Consider the following 18,433-nt stretch of genomic DNA (forward strand, 5'->3'; position numbering starts at 1 on the left):
TAATCTTAATTTTTTTAGCCTAGTCTATAAAATGCCTTCACATTGATATTGAATATTAATTTCAGCCTTCTGGGTACAATACTTTCTGAGAAAAGTGCACCAAGGTCACGAAAATAAGAAAGTGCAGAGAATGGTGTCAAAGTTTCCATATCTTACAATGTTAAATTCCTCAATTTTGGGTGCATCTTTCTCAGAATTTATAATGGATACATGTAACATATTTTTATGTATACAACCGGCTAAATAAATTTAAAATTTCAATGAGCTGTTGACAAAAAGAAGTCATTGATAATATTTTTTTTTTGCATTAAGAAGTACTACAGTATTTTTGTTGAAGATATGGCTGAACGCTGACAATTAGAAGAAATAAAATCATGTCATTTTACACAATTAAACTACCGAAAAACAATAAAAACAAAAATTTCATTTTTATTGTAAAAATTCGGTGTACAGACTCCCCCGTAAATACCTACACAGCAGTGACATCATTGATTACGTTTGGTCTTTCAAGTTCTTCTCATCAGGGACAGAACCAGTTTCCTCAAACCTCCTGATTAAATTCCCGTAATTAGAAATGGACCATGGCTTTCTTTCAAATTGTCAAGTATTCTCAGACCTTGACAAAGACTCCTATTGCTTTCACAGTAGCATTCATTGGTTCATCTGTATCGGTTAGCTTTTAATGATAGAACCATGACTTAAGACTTTTAAATTCTATGCAAATGGAAGAAGTAACAAATGAAAAAACCCATTGCTTGCTCAACCTAGTGATGTTTTAATTCCTTTTATGCTCGACCATGCCGAAATGTAGTAATTATACATCTGGTAGCAGCCCCTTAATAGACCTCATTAAAGTACAGCTCTTCATTAAAGTTCAGGTGTTCCACCAATCAGTAAATACCATTGTAGCAATATGAAAGCGCAAGTATCGATTATTCTCGGATATGCAATCGAAAGACTAGACTCTCTAGATTATATCAAGGTTAATGTCGACATTTGTTTCTCGGAAAAAATCAATACTTTCGCGTCTGCGCACATCTCACAATTTACGAGGTATTGCACAAGGTCAGTTCCGCTCCTCAGTCATATAAGAATAACATGAATACTTATGAATAATTTCAAGTTAGAAATATGGTCGAGCATAAAAAGTCGTATGAAACTTGACTATAATGATAATTAAGACGCTCGTATGAAAATTATGAAACGAGCGCAAGCGAGTTTCATAAATATACTCCCGTCTTAATTACTACCATTATAGGCTCGTTGCATAATGTACTATTCTACCTCAAATAGTATAATACTAATCCTTTACATTTTGAAGTGATATTTTAATGATCTTATATAGTCTGATCCGTTTGGGAAGACATAAAATAAAATTACTATAACATTTATAATGAGGGTCTTGTAGAATTCATTTCAGTTGAAATGTGACACTGAAGCACGGGAGTTTTGCATAATCATTGTTACCGCATAAGAAACAAAAGAAGTTACTCAGCAACGATCGAATAAACAAAATGACGTTTACTGCACAACAACGAGCGATATGATTCTGTGGTTTGCAGTTATATGGGGACGTGAAAATCCTCATGTGTCATATGAACTGGAACAAGCTAGTCCTAAAGTTAATATTTGGTGCGCGGTAATTCGCTATAATCTGTACGGGCTGTTTATCTCCGCAGAGGAAACAGTTCGATCAGAACCATACCTGGACATGGTAATAGAGGAGAAAAATTCGCTCCGGCGCCGGGATCGAACCCGGGTCCTTGGTTCTACGTACCAAACGCTCTAATCACTGAGCTACGCCGAAGTTCAATCCACAGCATCGGGTCAAATCCCTCTCCTTGGAATAAGCCACAAAGGGAAAACACTAGAGGAGGGGGATTCGATCCGATGCTGTGGATTGAACTTCGGCGTAGCTCACTGGTTAGAGCGTTTGGTACGTAGAACGCGGGTTCGATCCCCGGCGCCGGAGCGAATTTTCCTCCTCTAATAACCATTGCCACCATAACAGACAAAATTCTGTAGGACCAAAAATTAATCTCTACGTAGATTCTTCGCCAAACAGTGCATATACTGTGGAACCCCGGCCACCAAGTTACTTAGGGTAATTCCGGGGGAGATAGCCATGCGGGTGAGACGACCAACCGCTCTTATTTTTATTCTAATCATCTGTTTCGAATGAAAATCGGTTTGCCGCCAGATGTTAATTAAACGAAGTGATTGTTGCACCTGCGAAAACGTAAGGTTATTATTTCCGCGTTTTGTAGCCGTTCGTGAGTCTATGAGCAAGCAATAACTTTTCACCTTCTGAAATAACAATAGAGAAATACTGCATTTTGTGAGGAAATTTGCTGGAAACATTATTAAAGAGGTAAGGCATCTTTAAACATTCTATCTTAACTGTATTTGTTCTCTTCACTGCTGCCAGTTTTTATTACGCGGTATGGCCATCTCTCCCGTAAAAAAAGGAGAGATGGCCAGCATTTTTCCGGGATAGATGGCCTACAATTGAGGAATATTATTATGTTAAAAGTATTGTTATTTCTAGATTCCGATAAAATATAAAGCAAAGCCCGGCAGCAAACGTATCTTTGGAAGGAAGATGACTTATACCGTGCTTTTGAAGCCATTAAATATGACACTTCTGTACGTCAAGCCTTCATTACATTTCATATTCCAAGAAAAGCCCTGGAAAGTAGAGTTAAAACACAATCATACAAAGGGTGCAATGGGACCAAGTGACACATAGGCAATGACAATGGATGTAGGTTTGTTCGCCATATTAAATATGCAGGAACATGGATTTTCCCTTACAGGGACCGATGTCTATAGTCTCGCTTACATTTTTGCTGAAGAACTTGTCAATTTCTCTGACTGGCTGACAAGCAAGCATTCTGATGGGAGCAGATAAAAAAGTTATTTTTTTTTTCACCATGTTAATAACGTCAAAAGAAGTGCTTATAAAAATTTTGGCCACTTGACCGCAATTACGAGGGCCGTAAAAAAGTTCGCCAGGGATCGTTAACAGAAAGAAAACACAATTTAATTAAAAAAATTATTGAACAGACACAGCAATTGTTGAGCTATTTTTTCAACACATTCCACACCGGAATGAGATATTTGTCATATGATGGGATCGGTAGAGAGGTGCAGGCGGCTGTCCAACGCTGGTTTCGATCCCAGGAAGCTGACTTCTACGACACAATGGTACAAAAATTGATCCCATGTTATGACAAATGTCTCAATTCCAGTGGGAGATACGTTACACAATTAGCGCAACAATTGCTGTATCTGTTTCAATAAATCTTTCCATGTAATTGTGTTTTTTTCTGTAAACGGCCCCAGGTAAAATCACTTTCTGGATGGACTCGTAATTACGGTCGAATGGCCAAAATTTGTATAAGCACTTCTTTTGACATTATTAATATGGCGGAAGAAAAAAAATAACTTTTTTATTTGCTCCCATCAGAATGTTTGCTTGTGAGACAACGCTTCCTATCCCGGAAACCAACTGGAAAAGATACTGTTACTTTGACCTTTCAGGATTTTGTTTCATTAACATGTTCATAAGGTCCCTCGTCGTGGCCTAAGGCATCCTGCCTAGGACTCGCGTTACGGAATTCGCGCTGGTTCGAACTCATGGGGGAAGAAATTATCTCATGAAATTTGAGCCAGTGTATGGGACCAGTGCCCACCCATCATCGTGATGCACTTGGGTAACTACGATAGGTAGCGAAATCCGGTTAAGAAAGCCTGCTGTAGCGGCTGGGGGGATCATCGGGCTAATCACACGATTCCGCCATTTGGTTGGATGATCGTCCACCTCTGCTTCGACATGTGGACGTGAGGCCAGCAGCCGGCTGGTCGATCATGGTCCTTCATGGGCTGTCGTGCCTCGGATTATTATAATAATATGTTCATAAGCGTTTCAATTTATTTCTATATTGTTTTAAGGAAAATTCACTAAAAGAGGAAAAAACAAAAAATAAAGTTGTTGAAAAGTTTCAAACAATCATAATTATGCACTTAGACACTATATTTATGTGTCCAGTGCATAAAACCTCATTCTTTTACAAAAAATTGTTATGAATTTACTTAAAAATTATGGTGGCCATCTATCCCTATATCCTATGGCCATCTCACCCACATATGTTGGGTGAGATGGCCAGTGGCCTATTATATTTCAAACGTATTTTTTTATTACATCAGTGAATTCTATGCGCCCTGAGGCACTGTAGTGGAGAAACATAACCTAGAAGGAACGTATTTGATTTGTTTCGTATTTCTTTACAAATCGGTTACCCTGTTCTAAGTGATTTAAAAAACTATGGCCATCTAACCCGGAATTACCCTAATTGAGTGCGCTCCTTGTATAATGCCAGTTGACTTAATATATGTCAACATATAATATGTCGAACATGGAGAAAGGCCACAAAGGAAAAAACACTAGAGGAGGGGGATTCGATCCGGTTCTGTAGACTGAACTTCGGCGTAGCTAAGTGGTTAGAGCGCTTGGTACATGGAAACAAGGACCCGAGTTCGATCTCCGGCAACGGAGCGAATTTTTATCCTCTAATAACCATTGTCACTGTAACAAATACAATTCTGTAGGACCAAAAATTAATCTTTACGTAGATACCTGAACATGTTGAAAAACTTTTTCGAACCACAACTTCAGCAGGAAAACAACATGGGTATCGTGTTCCAACAGGATGGTGCACCACCTCAATGGACAACGGAAGTCCGTGATTATCTGGATGACACATTTGAAGGGTACACAGGAAAAACGAACAATGTCACAATTCCTTTAAGGCTGATGTCGTTATCTAATTCACTGTATTACTACAAACTTTACTGTCATTTTTACCAAAAGTGGTGAAGGAGAATTAAAACCACGGATACACTAATCATTTCCTTCATTTCAAGTAGAAACACCAATAAAGTTTGCAGTAATATACTGAAATAGATCATTATCTCACCCTTAATGGAAATGTGACATTGTTCGTTTTTCCCGTGTACCCTTCATTTGGTAACAACTAGTGTGGTCGAGGAGGGCCAATTATGTGGCCTCCAAATTCCCCAGACCTGACACCACCCGATTTCTTTCTCTGGGGTTTCGTGAAGAATGATGTGTATGCACAACGATCCAGGGATATTCATGACCTCAGAGCAAAGATTATCTCAGAGCAAAGATTATTATCTCAGCAAAGATTATCTCAGACCACACAAGGGAGGAATTAGCCTCAAGATATGAACTGTGTTATGTTCGCAATGGTGAGCACGTTGAGATCTAATTTGGACAAAACTTCCATTCTTCTAAAATTCATGTACAAATTTATTTAACAAAAAATAGCAACAGTTCTCATTTCATCATGCTTTCATTTTATGTCTTCCCAAACGGATCACTCTGTATTTCAAATCACATTTAATTGATACTGCGTGGTAATTTATTCATTGGAATGAAATTGCATTTTGGAAGTAATTCATACTGTCACTGGCTTTGGAATTGCATTGTGAGGATTCTGTGAACAATGTCGAAATGTCAGAACTCCACTGCACCATAGCGAACACGCTCTGCCGACCAACTTGCAAATATGTGTTAACTGCGATTATCTGACTTGAACACGAGGCAGTACTTTGTGTATGTCAGTTAATGTTTGAGTGTCATAAAGTATGTATTAGGGCTATTACACTCGCTTTTGGTTTAAATTGCATATAAGTGGAGGAAAAAGTAAGAATAATCCTCCGCACGAGAGGTTTATATCTCACAGCACGAAGAAGAAGATTCTACTGACTGTAACAACATGAAGTCATGAACATGCACTAGTTTCTAATTGAGAGAGAAACTTCCTATGTATATACTTTCGAAAACAGCGAATTCACTTACACGGACAATATTCAAACGAAGTAGTGTGAGTTCCCTATGCCATGTCTTTTCAATCGCCACGCAAAGGTAGCACCGAACTGGCAGACTGCATTCTGCATCTTACATAAATTCGCTTCGTTTTTAAAATGGAACGTACCCTTAAATTGACAATGTATCCTATAGGATACAACAGGTTAATAGATTATATGCTATAATTTTAATAGAACAATAGAAAAAAAATGGTAGGAAAATTAAAATTTCACAATACTATTTATTTCGAATAAATTTTATTCAGCTTCCTCCAAGTGAAGGCTGCCTAGAAGACAAAGCTTACCATAAAATTGTTGTTATAACGGGGGAAAAAAAAAGAAAAAAGAAAACAATGGAGAAGAAAAAGAATAAGAAATAGCACAATTAGAAATAATTGGAAAAGACTAAACAAAACATCATTAATTCCAGAAGAAACAAAATTTCCTAGTATCTATTAGCTATTGGGTGATCACAGTCGTCTATTTAGCACTAGTTGCAAGACCCAACTTAAGTGAGCAGATCGCCATAGCAAAGAGATCAATCTATATAACTGTAGAGATGATTTCTTGTACAACGTATAAAAATATGGACATTGCGAAGTTGTTTTCTTTACGGTCCGACAAGGTTTAATAAACTAGTGTGAGAAATGATGCTTTGCCAAGTTAAGGATTAAGGGGAAGCCTATTTGGTAAACATATTCATTACCATTTCTTTGGTAATCCAGGGGAGAGCTCATGATTCATAGCACTACCATCAGCAACTAATGACCACATACCACCGGATCCAAGTTCGGCGGTGGGCTGAGCCGGCTTTACGTCGGAATGAGCCCGTGATAAGAGAGAGAATCGGAGGTGATAATGAAATAGGGAAAGTGTAATTATGTTAGCGAAATGAGTCCGAGGTCCAACGGCGAAGCTACCCAGCAATTCTGCTTGAATTGGTTGAGGGAAATCCTTGAAAAAACTTCAACTAGATAACTTGTCCCAACTAGAACATGAACCCGGGCTCGCTCGTTCCACGTTAATCGTTAAACCGTTGATCCTCGGCAGATAGTAGCCTATGGTTGCAACTTGAAACCGAAAAGTTTGTGAACCTAGATTATATTCTAAAATCACTATTTATGATCAGAATTGAATGATTTAAATCATGATTTTAATCACTTGAGTTTTATTATATAAATCACCGATTTAAATAAAATTATTTTTCTGATAAATATATTTTAAATTATGTATATTATTAATTTATGAAGTAATAATTTACACATACGAGTACATTCTAGTAGGGGGAAGAGAAGGGCTGATGGCCTTATCTCTACCAGGTTAAATAAATAGATAAATAGGCAAATTAAATAAATAAATAAAAAAATACAAATAAATAAATAAAAACTAAATAAATAAGTAAATGAACAAACAAAAAGCAAATAAATAAATAAATAAATAAATAAATAAATAAATAAATGGATAAATAAATAAATAAATATATAACTTACTGGCTTTTAAGGAACCCGGAGGTTCATTGCCGCCCTCACATAAGCCCGCCATTGGTCCCTATCCTGAGCAACATTAATCCATTCTCTATCATCATATCCCATCTCCCTCAAATCCATTTTAATATTATCTTCCCATCTACGTCTCGGCCTCCCTAAAGGTCTTTTTCCCTCCGGCCTCCCAACTAACATTCTATATGCATTTCTGGATTCGCCCATACGTGCTACGTGCCCTGCCCATCTCAAACGTCTGGATTAAATAAATAAATAAATAAATAAGTAAATAAATAAATAAAAAATAAATAAACAAGTAAATAAACAAAACCAAGAAACAAATAAATAAATAAATAAATTAGTAAATAAATAAAAAAATAAGTAAACAACTAAATAATTAAATTAGTAAATAAATAAATAAATAAAATAACTAATTAAATAAATAAATAAATAAGTAAATAAATAAATGAAAAATAAATAAATAAACAAGTAAATAAACAAAACCAAAAAATAAATAAATAAATAAAGTAGCAAATAAATAAATGAAAAATAAATAAATAAGTGAATAACTAAATAAGTAAATTAGTAAATAAATAAATAAAATAACTAAGTAAATAAATAAATAAATAAATAAATAAATGTTAACAATGATATACCCATTGGGTAAATAATTAAAATCAGTTTGCTTCCTTATAGTTGTCTAGTGCTTGTGGTGCACTGTTATTCAAATTTAAACTGTTGTTTTTTATTTTCAGTTTGTTTTATGTCATTTTTGAGTTATTATCTAGTAGTAACTTGCTATGCTAAGGGAAGAGTCACTTTATTGAGTGTATTATGTTATTCTATTTGTACAAGTGTAGCAAGAAAGTTGCCATTAACTTAAAATGAGTAACCCAGATCGAGAACTTGATCCAATTTTGAGATAATTATTTTTTTCTCACTTCAAGTGGGAAACGCATGAAAGCTAAATGCAAATCATATGGTTTAGAAATGCAGAGATTACTTGCTACGATGAAGTTACATATTAAAAAATGTAACGGCTTAAAAGATAAATAAAGAAAAAAATTAGGATAGGACTACTCCAATAGCTGACAATGGAGGTAAAATTTAGAGACAGTCCAGTAGTTGCACCTTCAGTATCAAAACAAAAGCGATCATCTATCTATCCACTGAGAGACCATCTCTGAAAATTATGTGTAGTCAGCTTAGTTTTTTTTCTGAACAAGTGAAAAACAGAAAGAGGATTTTAGAAAATCAAGTTGCAAAATTTTATTATGCTATAAACAGTTCCTTCTGTAATATTCAGCTATAAGACAGAAAAACTGGTTCAAAAATATGTTGTAATATCGTACACAAATTCATTATTCATCCTAGGAACTTCATAAACACTGAAGCTCACTCTAATCTGAGAAAAATTTCAAGTGATTTATCTAAGAAAAAAAATTTAATTAAAAAAATTCGGTTGAAATGAAATAAATCTGATTTAAATAAAAATATGTTTTTCTATATTTTAAAATAAAAATAATCACGTCGAGAAAAACGGTAGTTTTATATGTTATTTATTTCAAAATATATATTACTAACTACGGATTATCTGATTAGAGTCTAGGGAACCAATCTCAGGACTCTAGTTATTGCAGAATAATTCCAATGCAAACAGAGTCACCACTGCTTCCTCCTCCATTTAAAATAGGGCGACTCAGAAGTAAAGGTGAATATCGATGAGCTAGTCCGAATTCAGAGTACAGCATTCTACAAAAATGAAGATAAAGTGACCCAGATCGGAATTGAAAGCAGGTCTAAGCAAAAAGTCTGTGGGCGTAGATATATTTGCGTGATTTCTGCCTGAGGAAGGATCCAAATTTCTTCCTGTCCGGCCAGATAGCCCTGTGAGGGGCCAGAGGCCGCCTACTGCGTCCTGGGAAGTAGAGCGCACCTGTTGGCGGAGTGAAAGTGCCCGGATCGGCTTTGTTTACTGTTTTTTGCATCGCCTTCACACTTAGTTTACCGAATAAAACCGCAAAGGTTAGTAATGCTACGGTCTGAAGCATGCATTATTCGTTATATCAAAGCTTGAATTACGAAGAGCGAAGAGTCTTTGAGACTGTAGGTAGTTTGTCTGCGACGTTCTACTAAGATTTATCAGTTTCGCCTTCTCGTTTACTTTAAGATTCGGTACATTCAGATACCTCGGAAAAATCTCTCAACCAGGTAACCAGTCCAAGTGGGAATCGAACCCTTGCCCGAGCGCAACTCCGAATCAGCTGAAAACGCGCTGAGCTAAGCCGGTGGCCTGCAAGGAGTTATATAAGCCTATTCAGAGTCTACATTAAAGAGCGGATAAATGAAATAAGGAATGAATTAAAGAGCGGATAAATGAAAGAAGGAATAACTTAAAGAGCGGATAAATGAAAGAAGGAATAAATTAAAGAGCGGATAAATGGAAGAAGGAATGAATTAAAGAGCGGATAAATGAAAGAAGGAATAAATTAAAGAGCGGATAAATGAAAGAAGGAATGAATTAAAGAGCGGATAAATGAAAGAAGGCATGAATTATAGAGCGGATAAATGAAAGAAGGAATGAATTAAAGAGCGGATAAATGAAAGAAGGAATAAATTAAAGAGCGAATAAATGAAAGAAGGAATGAATTAAAGAGCGGATAAATGAAAGAAGGAATGAATTAAAGAGCGGATAAATGAAAGAAGGAATGAATTAAAGAGCGGATAAATGAAAGAAGGAATAAATTAAAGAGCGGATAAATGAAAGAAGGAATGAATTAAAGAGCGGACAAATGAAAGAAGGAATGAATTAAAGAGCGGACAAATGAAAGAAGGAATAAATTAAAGAGCGGATAAATGAAAGAAGGAATGAATTAAAGAGCGGATAAATGAAAGAAGGAATAAATTAAAGAGCGGATAAATGAAAGAAGGAATAAATTAAAGAGCGGATAAATGAAAGAAGGAATGGATTAAAGAGCGGTTAAATAAAAGAACGCGCTGAACTAAGCCAGTGGTCTGCAAGGAGTTATATAAGCCTATTCAGAGTCTACGAGTAACATAACAGGTGTTTCAGACTAACAAGTAGATTATAGAGGGGTCCAATATTAGTATTTTGAGATGCCATCTTACAGCATTAATTAAACGCTCAATTTCTGGAATAGCGCCGGAAGGGTATGCAAGCCTGCTAGCGTGTCTGTCGCGTCAAGGTTGAATACAGTCATTTAGTAGCATTACTCGTAGCTTTAAAAACAAATCACAATCGCTTATAATGTTTCCACGGTATGTTCTTATTGTGAATGGTGGTTTGAGATGGAGTATTAAACGATACTGGAGCTTGCATCTATATGAATTTAATGTATGGCGAAGCCAGAGAGAGTGTCCGCACAACTCAACGAATGCACAGAGAACGGCATCCCAACAGGCATAATCTGAACTGGAAGATACTTATCAACCGCTCATTTCGATGTTGACATTCGACCTTACCTGTTTATCACATTCCCTCAACGTTGGATTGGACGAGGAGGTGCCATCTCTTGCAAGAGGACTATAATAGGAGAGAGGGGCTCATAAACCGAATTAAGTGTAATCTGTCAAGGAGCTTGCATAGTTTCAGGGACTACTTCCAGGGAGAAGCGGAAGCTGACAACGGTCATTCCTCTTTCTCGATACAGCTGTTTTCGTGTGATCAAAAAGGCAATGTCGCCACCGCCTCACAGTCGAGTGAAATTCAATTATGAATTTAATTAATGATACAAACAATTTTATATTAGTTTAAAAAAGATTGTTTCAATGATAATTATTAAAGAAATGTTATTTTATTACTATTTAAGTGAATTTAAGTTGCGAAATATGCACGAAATAGCTTCTTTTTTTACGAAATATTGATCGAAATCCAACAATTTTAATCATCGAAATCATGATAAAATAATAATCACCATAAAATCAAACTCCTAATCATTATTTCATCGTCAACATGTCTTGATGATTGCTTACACCAAAGGATCAGTCATAGAGTTGTGTTTGTGAATAAACGCCTGCAAGTCCAAAATCTGTAATGTGCTGTCTAATTATTAATCTTAAGAGGGACTTCTGTCAGAAAGTCTTGAGTAATCAGAGGCTCAATCTAGTCACGATCAGAATTTTTCACGAATATGAGGAATCGAATCCGCGACCTTGTTTTGTAATATAGCACCTTAACCACTATGCTTCCGCGTGCTACGAGTAATATTATATTTTTGCATATTTCCTTTCTTTGTTGCGTCATGAGTAAATGTATACTCTACAACCTTCGCACCGCATTAAAGAAAGTAGCAGTTTTAAGAATAAATTATAAGGAAGAACTGTAAATTGTCATGTACGCTCTTTGTAAACATTAGTATTCTACCTGTATAAGCCACCGGCGTGGCTCAGTCGGTTAAGGCGCTTGCCTGCCGGTCTGAAGTTACGTTCGGGCGCGGGTTCGATTCTCGCCTGGGCTGATTATCTGGTTGGGTTTTTTCCGAGGTTTTTCCCAACCGTAATGTGAATGCAAGGTAATCTATGGCGAATCCTCGGCCTCATCTCACCAAATATCATCTCGCTATCACTAATCTCATCGACGCTAAATAATCTAGTAGTTGATACAGAGTCGTTAAATAACCAACTAAAATAAAAAAAATCTACCTGTATAGTCCGGGTCAGCTTACTTAATACCCTAAGGGTGAAATCTAACCATTTTTCCCCATTACTATATAAGCTAGTGGATTATAGTGATTTTCTAGTTTGCACATTGAATTTTCTTTTGCCAACTTCGTTTCGAATTTCGGTACTGAGAAATACTACAACTGGTAGTGATTTTATAACTGTTATGTTGGCAGCAGTGACATAAGTTGTTGGTAGTTCAAATTCTGAAAATTCAATTGTTCTAGATTTCTGAGCCGATTACTGGAAGCTAGTGAAATTTGAACATACTAATAATTAATTAATTAATATCAGTATTAATATTAATACATAACAGTAATTATATGTGTTGCTTTGTGTTGTGGTTACAAATTGAAGATTATAGTCAGATAGGCTAAGTGTAAATAAATATAACATATTTCGTGTAATCGATAGAAATACCATTTCACATTTTAATTAATTTCTTTCGTGTTTAGACTTTTATTACAATAATGGAGTAAATATTCTTAAGCATAAGCATACATTTCAAAGTGGCATTCGTTTTCGGAATTTGTAGTCTACTAATCATTTCATGTGATCAAACAAAATACATTTTTAGGTTAGATCTCATGAATCGTGAACCGTTTAATCAAAGCAATGAATTTCATGTTGTCAGACAAAATACATTTTAATATTAGATCATACACTAATCCACTAACTTCTAGCATAATGTGCGAGAGGTCCAAGAAAAATATACTTTTTCACAAATTATTCAAACTTTTAGAAAACACCTCCTCAACATAAAGATGAAATGTGGTAAGCAAGACATCGTTATTGGTAATACTTTATTATTATCGTTATTATTATTATTATTATTATTATTATTATTATTATTATTATTATTATTATTATAGTACTTGACATTGTGATTTTACCCTCTTTTGGTGATATCTAGTATTAGTTGGCAACTCTGAAGAGACCGCCAAATTAGCCTTTTAGAAACTACTCTTACGTGATCCTCACTATATATACGAAACAGAAATCAAAACATAGTTCGCTCAAACGTTTGGAATTCTCAAAGGAAATACACTGAAAATTTAACGATTGACAGAGGAACGTTGCAAAAATACAAACAGACTGGATTGACAACAGTTTAAAATATCTGTACCGAGAAAAAAGTGCTTTTGTTTACTGGCAAATTTTGAGCTGATTTTCGTTCTATGAAATGAAGTTGAAGATGACAGTGAAGCCATTTTACGTAGTGTCATGACTTCAGTTGGCCATAGAGCAGCCGTGGCGAAAATGTGATCGTGCGCCGAGCCACTGTGTAAGCTGCAACGTGCATAGCACCTATGGAGGGAGGCGGACAACCGAAGGGGAAGTTAGTGTTTAGGACGTGTAACGAAGAAAGAAATGAACAAGAAAACATAGGACACATTATCACAACCAAAAATTAACTGTCTTCAGAATGTCTCTGCGACAAAGTTTCAAAATCAGGAATTATGTCACTTACTGCCAATCGTAGTTGATCACGAAGGTATTTGTCTGTCAGTCGTGATCTAAATTTGATTTTTACTATTTTCATTGTTGAAAATAATTTTTCACAAACGTAAGTTACAGCGAACATGGCTTCAACAGAGCAAGCGAAAGAACGAAGCTTCAAATATTCATTTTTTTCCAAAGATTTGAAAAGTTCAATATCTGTCAATTCCTTACATCTAGCTTTCATTTAACGTCGCATTGTAAATCTGTGAGTTTAAATTGAAAATCTAACCGCATTATTCGTACATCTGCTGTGAAAGAATCGACGTACAGAGATGATGATGATAATGATAATAATAATAATAATAATAATAATAATAATAATAATAATAATAATACTTAACCTTTTAATGTTTCATTAGTAACATGTAGTAACTTATAATGCCGTTTTATGTTATACAACCGTTTTCCTAGTAATATTTGTGAACAAATCATACATTTAATATTTTCATCATATTGTAAGCAAAAGAATGCATCCTCCCATCCTACTTGAAACTTTCGTTTTTTATAGAGGTACATGGTTTCGAGAGAGATATTGCGACGATACGCCACTCGCAGGTCCGAGAAAAATACAATAGAATGGAGTTTGACTCCAGTGAGTAAGAAGGTGGGGGTTGTAGGTAGGAAGCGAGAGAAAAGCACTGCGAGCCACAATGTGCTCGTGAGTCGCATTTTCGCCGCGGCTGCCATAGAGATATAGATGTGCCTATCGAGCGAAACCTAATGAAGCTTTTTGTGCATCCGTGATGCAATGAGTTGTGTACCGATTGTGTTGCATACTGTAGCTAAGCCGACCCCAATATCCGCGATATTACGCATTTCTCTCGAGCCTTCAGAATTGTATTCCATACCTTTCGTGGTCATCTGTCGTTCGTCACAGTTTTAATTCATTATTCATATTTCGAGCGATCAATTCGTTCCTTTATGTTTACTTTGTTTTTGTAAACTTTCATCCAATCCCACAAACAAAAATCGACATGAGCAAGGTATGGGAACCTTGGTGGCCAATGCACTTGACCACCGTGACCAATCCATCGTTGGGAGAATGTGAGATTTAGTGATGTGTTATCTCATCATCTGACGGCTAAAATGTACAGGGGCTCATTCATGCTCGAAGAACTCCACCACCCTAGTAGCCAAGGGAACTACAATCAGCTGTTTTCCTACACCCATTATGAAAAGTTCTGCCCTAAGACTAACTTAGGAGAGCGACTTATGCTCTAACAGAAACGTTCCCCAGAAACTAATTGAGATGTTCGGTGTACACTGGATTGGACGAGGTGGACCTCAGTCATGGCCTCCACGGTCACCAGACCTCACAATTCTTGATTTCTTTCTATGGGGATTGTGAAACAGCACTTTTTTCAGACGGAATCTACATCTATAAATGACTTGAAACAAAGGATCACCTATGTTATCCAGCACATCCCACCTGGAACATTTTTAAATGTGACAGAAGGATGTCAGGATCGAGTGAGGCACTGTCTTCAAGTAAATGGAGCACATTTTGAACATTTTCGGTAGTGAACATACTGTATGCAATTGTATTTCCAAGTATAGAGTAATGTTTTCCATTTGTCAACTGAATTCTGTGTCAGACGGTATTTCTATAAACTAACGAAGTTAGAGGACTTTCAAACCTTATCTGATTTTTTAATAACCCAATGTATTAACCTCTGAAATGAATTTATTTAAACGATATTCCGCAGAATGGAAACAACAGATAAGAAACCGAATCGCCTTGAACTTTGTTCATGCACATGCACTTCTATGTTTAGAAGTCATTTTTCTTTGAAGTATTGCACTGATGTTGTAAACAGGAAGAAGATCTGAGTTTTGCTGTTGAGATTGAAATTCAACTGCTATTTTGAAGTTTCAATGTGATGGATCGGATAATTTTTTCATAACTTTATCTAGGTGAATTGTTCGTTTACAATCCTCTATTTAAACTAAAAACTCAAACTTTTCCCACATTGTTATATAGGCTACATTGAATAGTTAACAATTTTGTTAATCTAAGCCAGGCATGTCAATTGATGCCCACAGGAGCAAGCGCGCGCTTTAGAGCCCAGGAGAGCCTGACCGCTTTACAGCGGAAAGGAAAGAGACAGACGAAAGAGGTGGTATATGCCGCTTGGTCGAGCTATATTCTGGGATGGCCAGCACTGATTCAATAGATTATTAAAACTGTATCCATGTTAATTTTTAGATTTGCCTGAGAAGTATAATTGCATTATAAGGATGTAAGTTCTAATTTTAATGCTCATTTTTCACAATTTTTATTTTTTTATTCAAAAGAAATATTTTCTCAACTTTTCGTATAGAAAAGTGAAATTTTCAGGTATAGGTCTATTTATTTAGTAGCCTTACAGAATGTTTTCGTAAATCTAATATACCGTATATACGTATTACTGAAGATAGTGTATTAAAAATTTTGAAAATATTCGCATGGAAATTGTTTGTAAGGAAATAAATTAACAAAGCAACTACTGTTACACCATAAGCAAAAGATACGTGTCCATGTGTTGTAAAAATGCCAGCTCTATAGCTTCAGCAGATTTCGAGAAAATAATTCAATATTCTGATGATAGGAAGTTGCTCACAAATATCACCTTAAAAGCATAATGCGATAAGAGTTTTGTTATGTAATATTAGTTATACCTAAAACGGATACAGTACCTAGGTAACTTTGCTTTGTATTGTAATATTGTTTTGATTAGTTTATTGATTACTTTTGTAAGGCTAAAAATACCATCAATATAAATTCCAAATTATCATGTCATACTCAATCTCTTTCTTTGGAATATCACTTTCTTTATGAATGATGTGTTTTATCCGCTTAATACAGTATAATATTATACTACTATGGAATTTAAGTGAATATTCCTTCTTAACTCTCTATTATGTTATTAAGATTTAAAACACAAGTGCAATATTAAGAAATCAGTGTTAGTACTTTTGTTTTACAGACAATATAGATAATATTAAACAGAAAGAAGCCATACAAAAATAACGACATAAAATTTCACGTTCCGTTTGAAGTTTGTGCACCACTGTTTTCTTAATCCAACAGGTTGCTTATTCATATGCACAACCCTTCCGCTTGCTGCCCGCGCACGACGTCAAGGTCAGAAAAATGCGCTTGCTTTGACATCATTGATCTAAGCCAATATGAGAAATATATGAGTCTATTATTATTATTGTTATTATTATTATTATTATTATTATTATTATTATTATTATTATTATTCTCATGCATCTATACGTAACTAAAGAATTTCAGGGGTGAAGTTCGCAAAATTAATAATCTATACTAATAATAAATCTGTAGCCGAAATTTTTCTGGTAATTTTCGATTTTACAAAAATAATTGGTCCTAACATATATAATTAACCACCCTGAAACCGAAAATCGCATTTTTGAAATTTTTGTTTGTATGTCTGTCTGTATGTTTGTTACCTTTTCACGCGATAATGGCTGAACCGATTTATGTGAAAATTGGAATATAAATTAAGTTCGTTGTAACTTAGATTTTAGACTATATGGTATTCAAAATACTTTATTTAAAAGGGGGGTTATAAGGGGGCCTGAATTAAATAAATCGAAATATCTCGCTTATTATTGATTTTTGTGAAAAATGTTACATAACAAACGTTTCTTCAAAAATGATTTCCGATAAGTTTTATTCTTTACAAAATTTTGATAGGACTGATATTTAATGAGATAAATGAGTTTTAAAATTAAAATAACGCCATCTAAGACGGCGAAATGAATTAAGAACAAATGACTTCGTCTATAAGGGGCATTGGACAACAACAATCGAAACAGGGGCCTTGGACATCACCAATCGAAAGCTATTAAACATAGCCTACAGAGAATGTTTCTGTGTTTGTATGAAGTAATATCAGAAGCTAAATTAACCGATTTGTATAATTAATTATTATTTCAGCATTGGAAAGTGTTGTTTCTCTAGACGGACATAATGCTATAATGTTATTACAGTAACGTCTGAGTAAATCGAGGACAGGTAAGATTAAAATAGCTTCTTATGCACAGAAAATTTGATAGGCTATTTTGTACATTCGTTTTCTGTATTTCTTAAAATAATATTTATGTACACTTTAATCTCAGAGAATTAACGAACAACGAGAGTGTATTGATTTAGTGTGCAGTAATAGTACGTTAGCTTAGCAATCCATTATTTTATAATTCAATGCTCAATTGAATCGTGTTAAAATACATAAAATATATATGCAACAAATGCAATGCAAAAAAATTGGGTAATGAACGAAGCAGATTATCTTGGGCTGTTGTAAAAGTTGTTCTCTGGATCAAACGTTCTATTTTAATTATGTAATTACTTTATATTTATTTCTAACAGGTGCAGCGGAGCGCACGGGTACGGCTAGTAATAATAATAATAATAATAATAATAATAATAATAATAATAATATTGAGGAATCGATATGCGAATTGAGGTCTCCTCAGTAAAGATCCATTATTCACACATGCGAGGGCCGATCTTCGCACGGCGATGTTACTCACGTGGATAAAGCAGCACTCCCGGTATTGTCTTGCCTACGTCCAGTCAACACAGACACCGCACTGACAATGCAGCCGCTTCGTTCCACGGCTTCCAGAGAGGCTCTAACTCTCGCCCGCTTCCCCCTCCAATGCTGCTAATGGACTTCACATCAGTCTTCCTACTTTTAGTGAAAACAAGAGAGCAGCGACCAACACCGACTTCTTAATTCTTACATCTTTTATTCCTTCTTCCCCTTGCTTCTCACATCTTCTTTCTTTAGTTCTTACTATTCCTTATATGTTACTGGACCTCTTAATTTTTCTTTGCTTGTGCATCGTTTCCTTACTTTTCT

At 35.3% G+C, this 18,433-nt stretch overlaps 1 protein-coding gene across 2 annotated transcripts in view; it reads right to left on the reverse strand.

The window, feature by feature from the left end:
* Nucleotides 1-18,228, reverse strand: part of LOC138705060 (beta-glucuronidase) — an 84,360-nt gene extending 66,132 nt beyond the window's left edge. Inside the window, exon 1 of one of the 2 annotated variants that reach the window (XM_069833661.1) lies at nucleotides 18,102-18,228. The gene's annotated coding sequence lies outside the window, so the exon portion shown is untranslated. The remainder of the gene's footprint in view (nucleotides 1-18,101) is intronic. The other variant, XM_069833653.1, reaches the window with a different exon arrangement.
* Between the last annotated feature and the right edge of the window lie 205 nt (nucleotides 18,229-18,433).

This window comes from Periplaneta americana, chromosome 1, assembly GCF_040183065.1.
Source record: "Periplaneta americana isolate PAMFEO1 chromosome 1, P.americana_PAMFEO1_priV1, whole genome shotgun sequence".
Taxonomy (NCBI): domain Eukaryota; kingdom Metazoa; phylum Arthropoda; class Insecta; order Blattodea; family Blattidae; genus Periplaneta; species Periplaneta americana.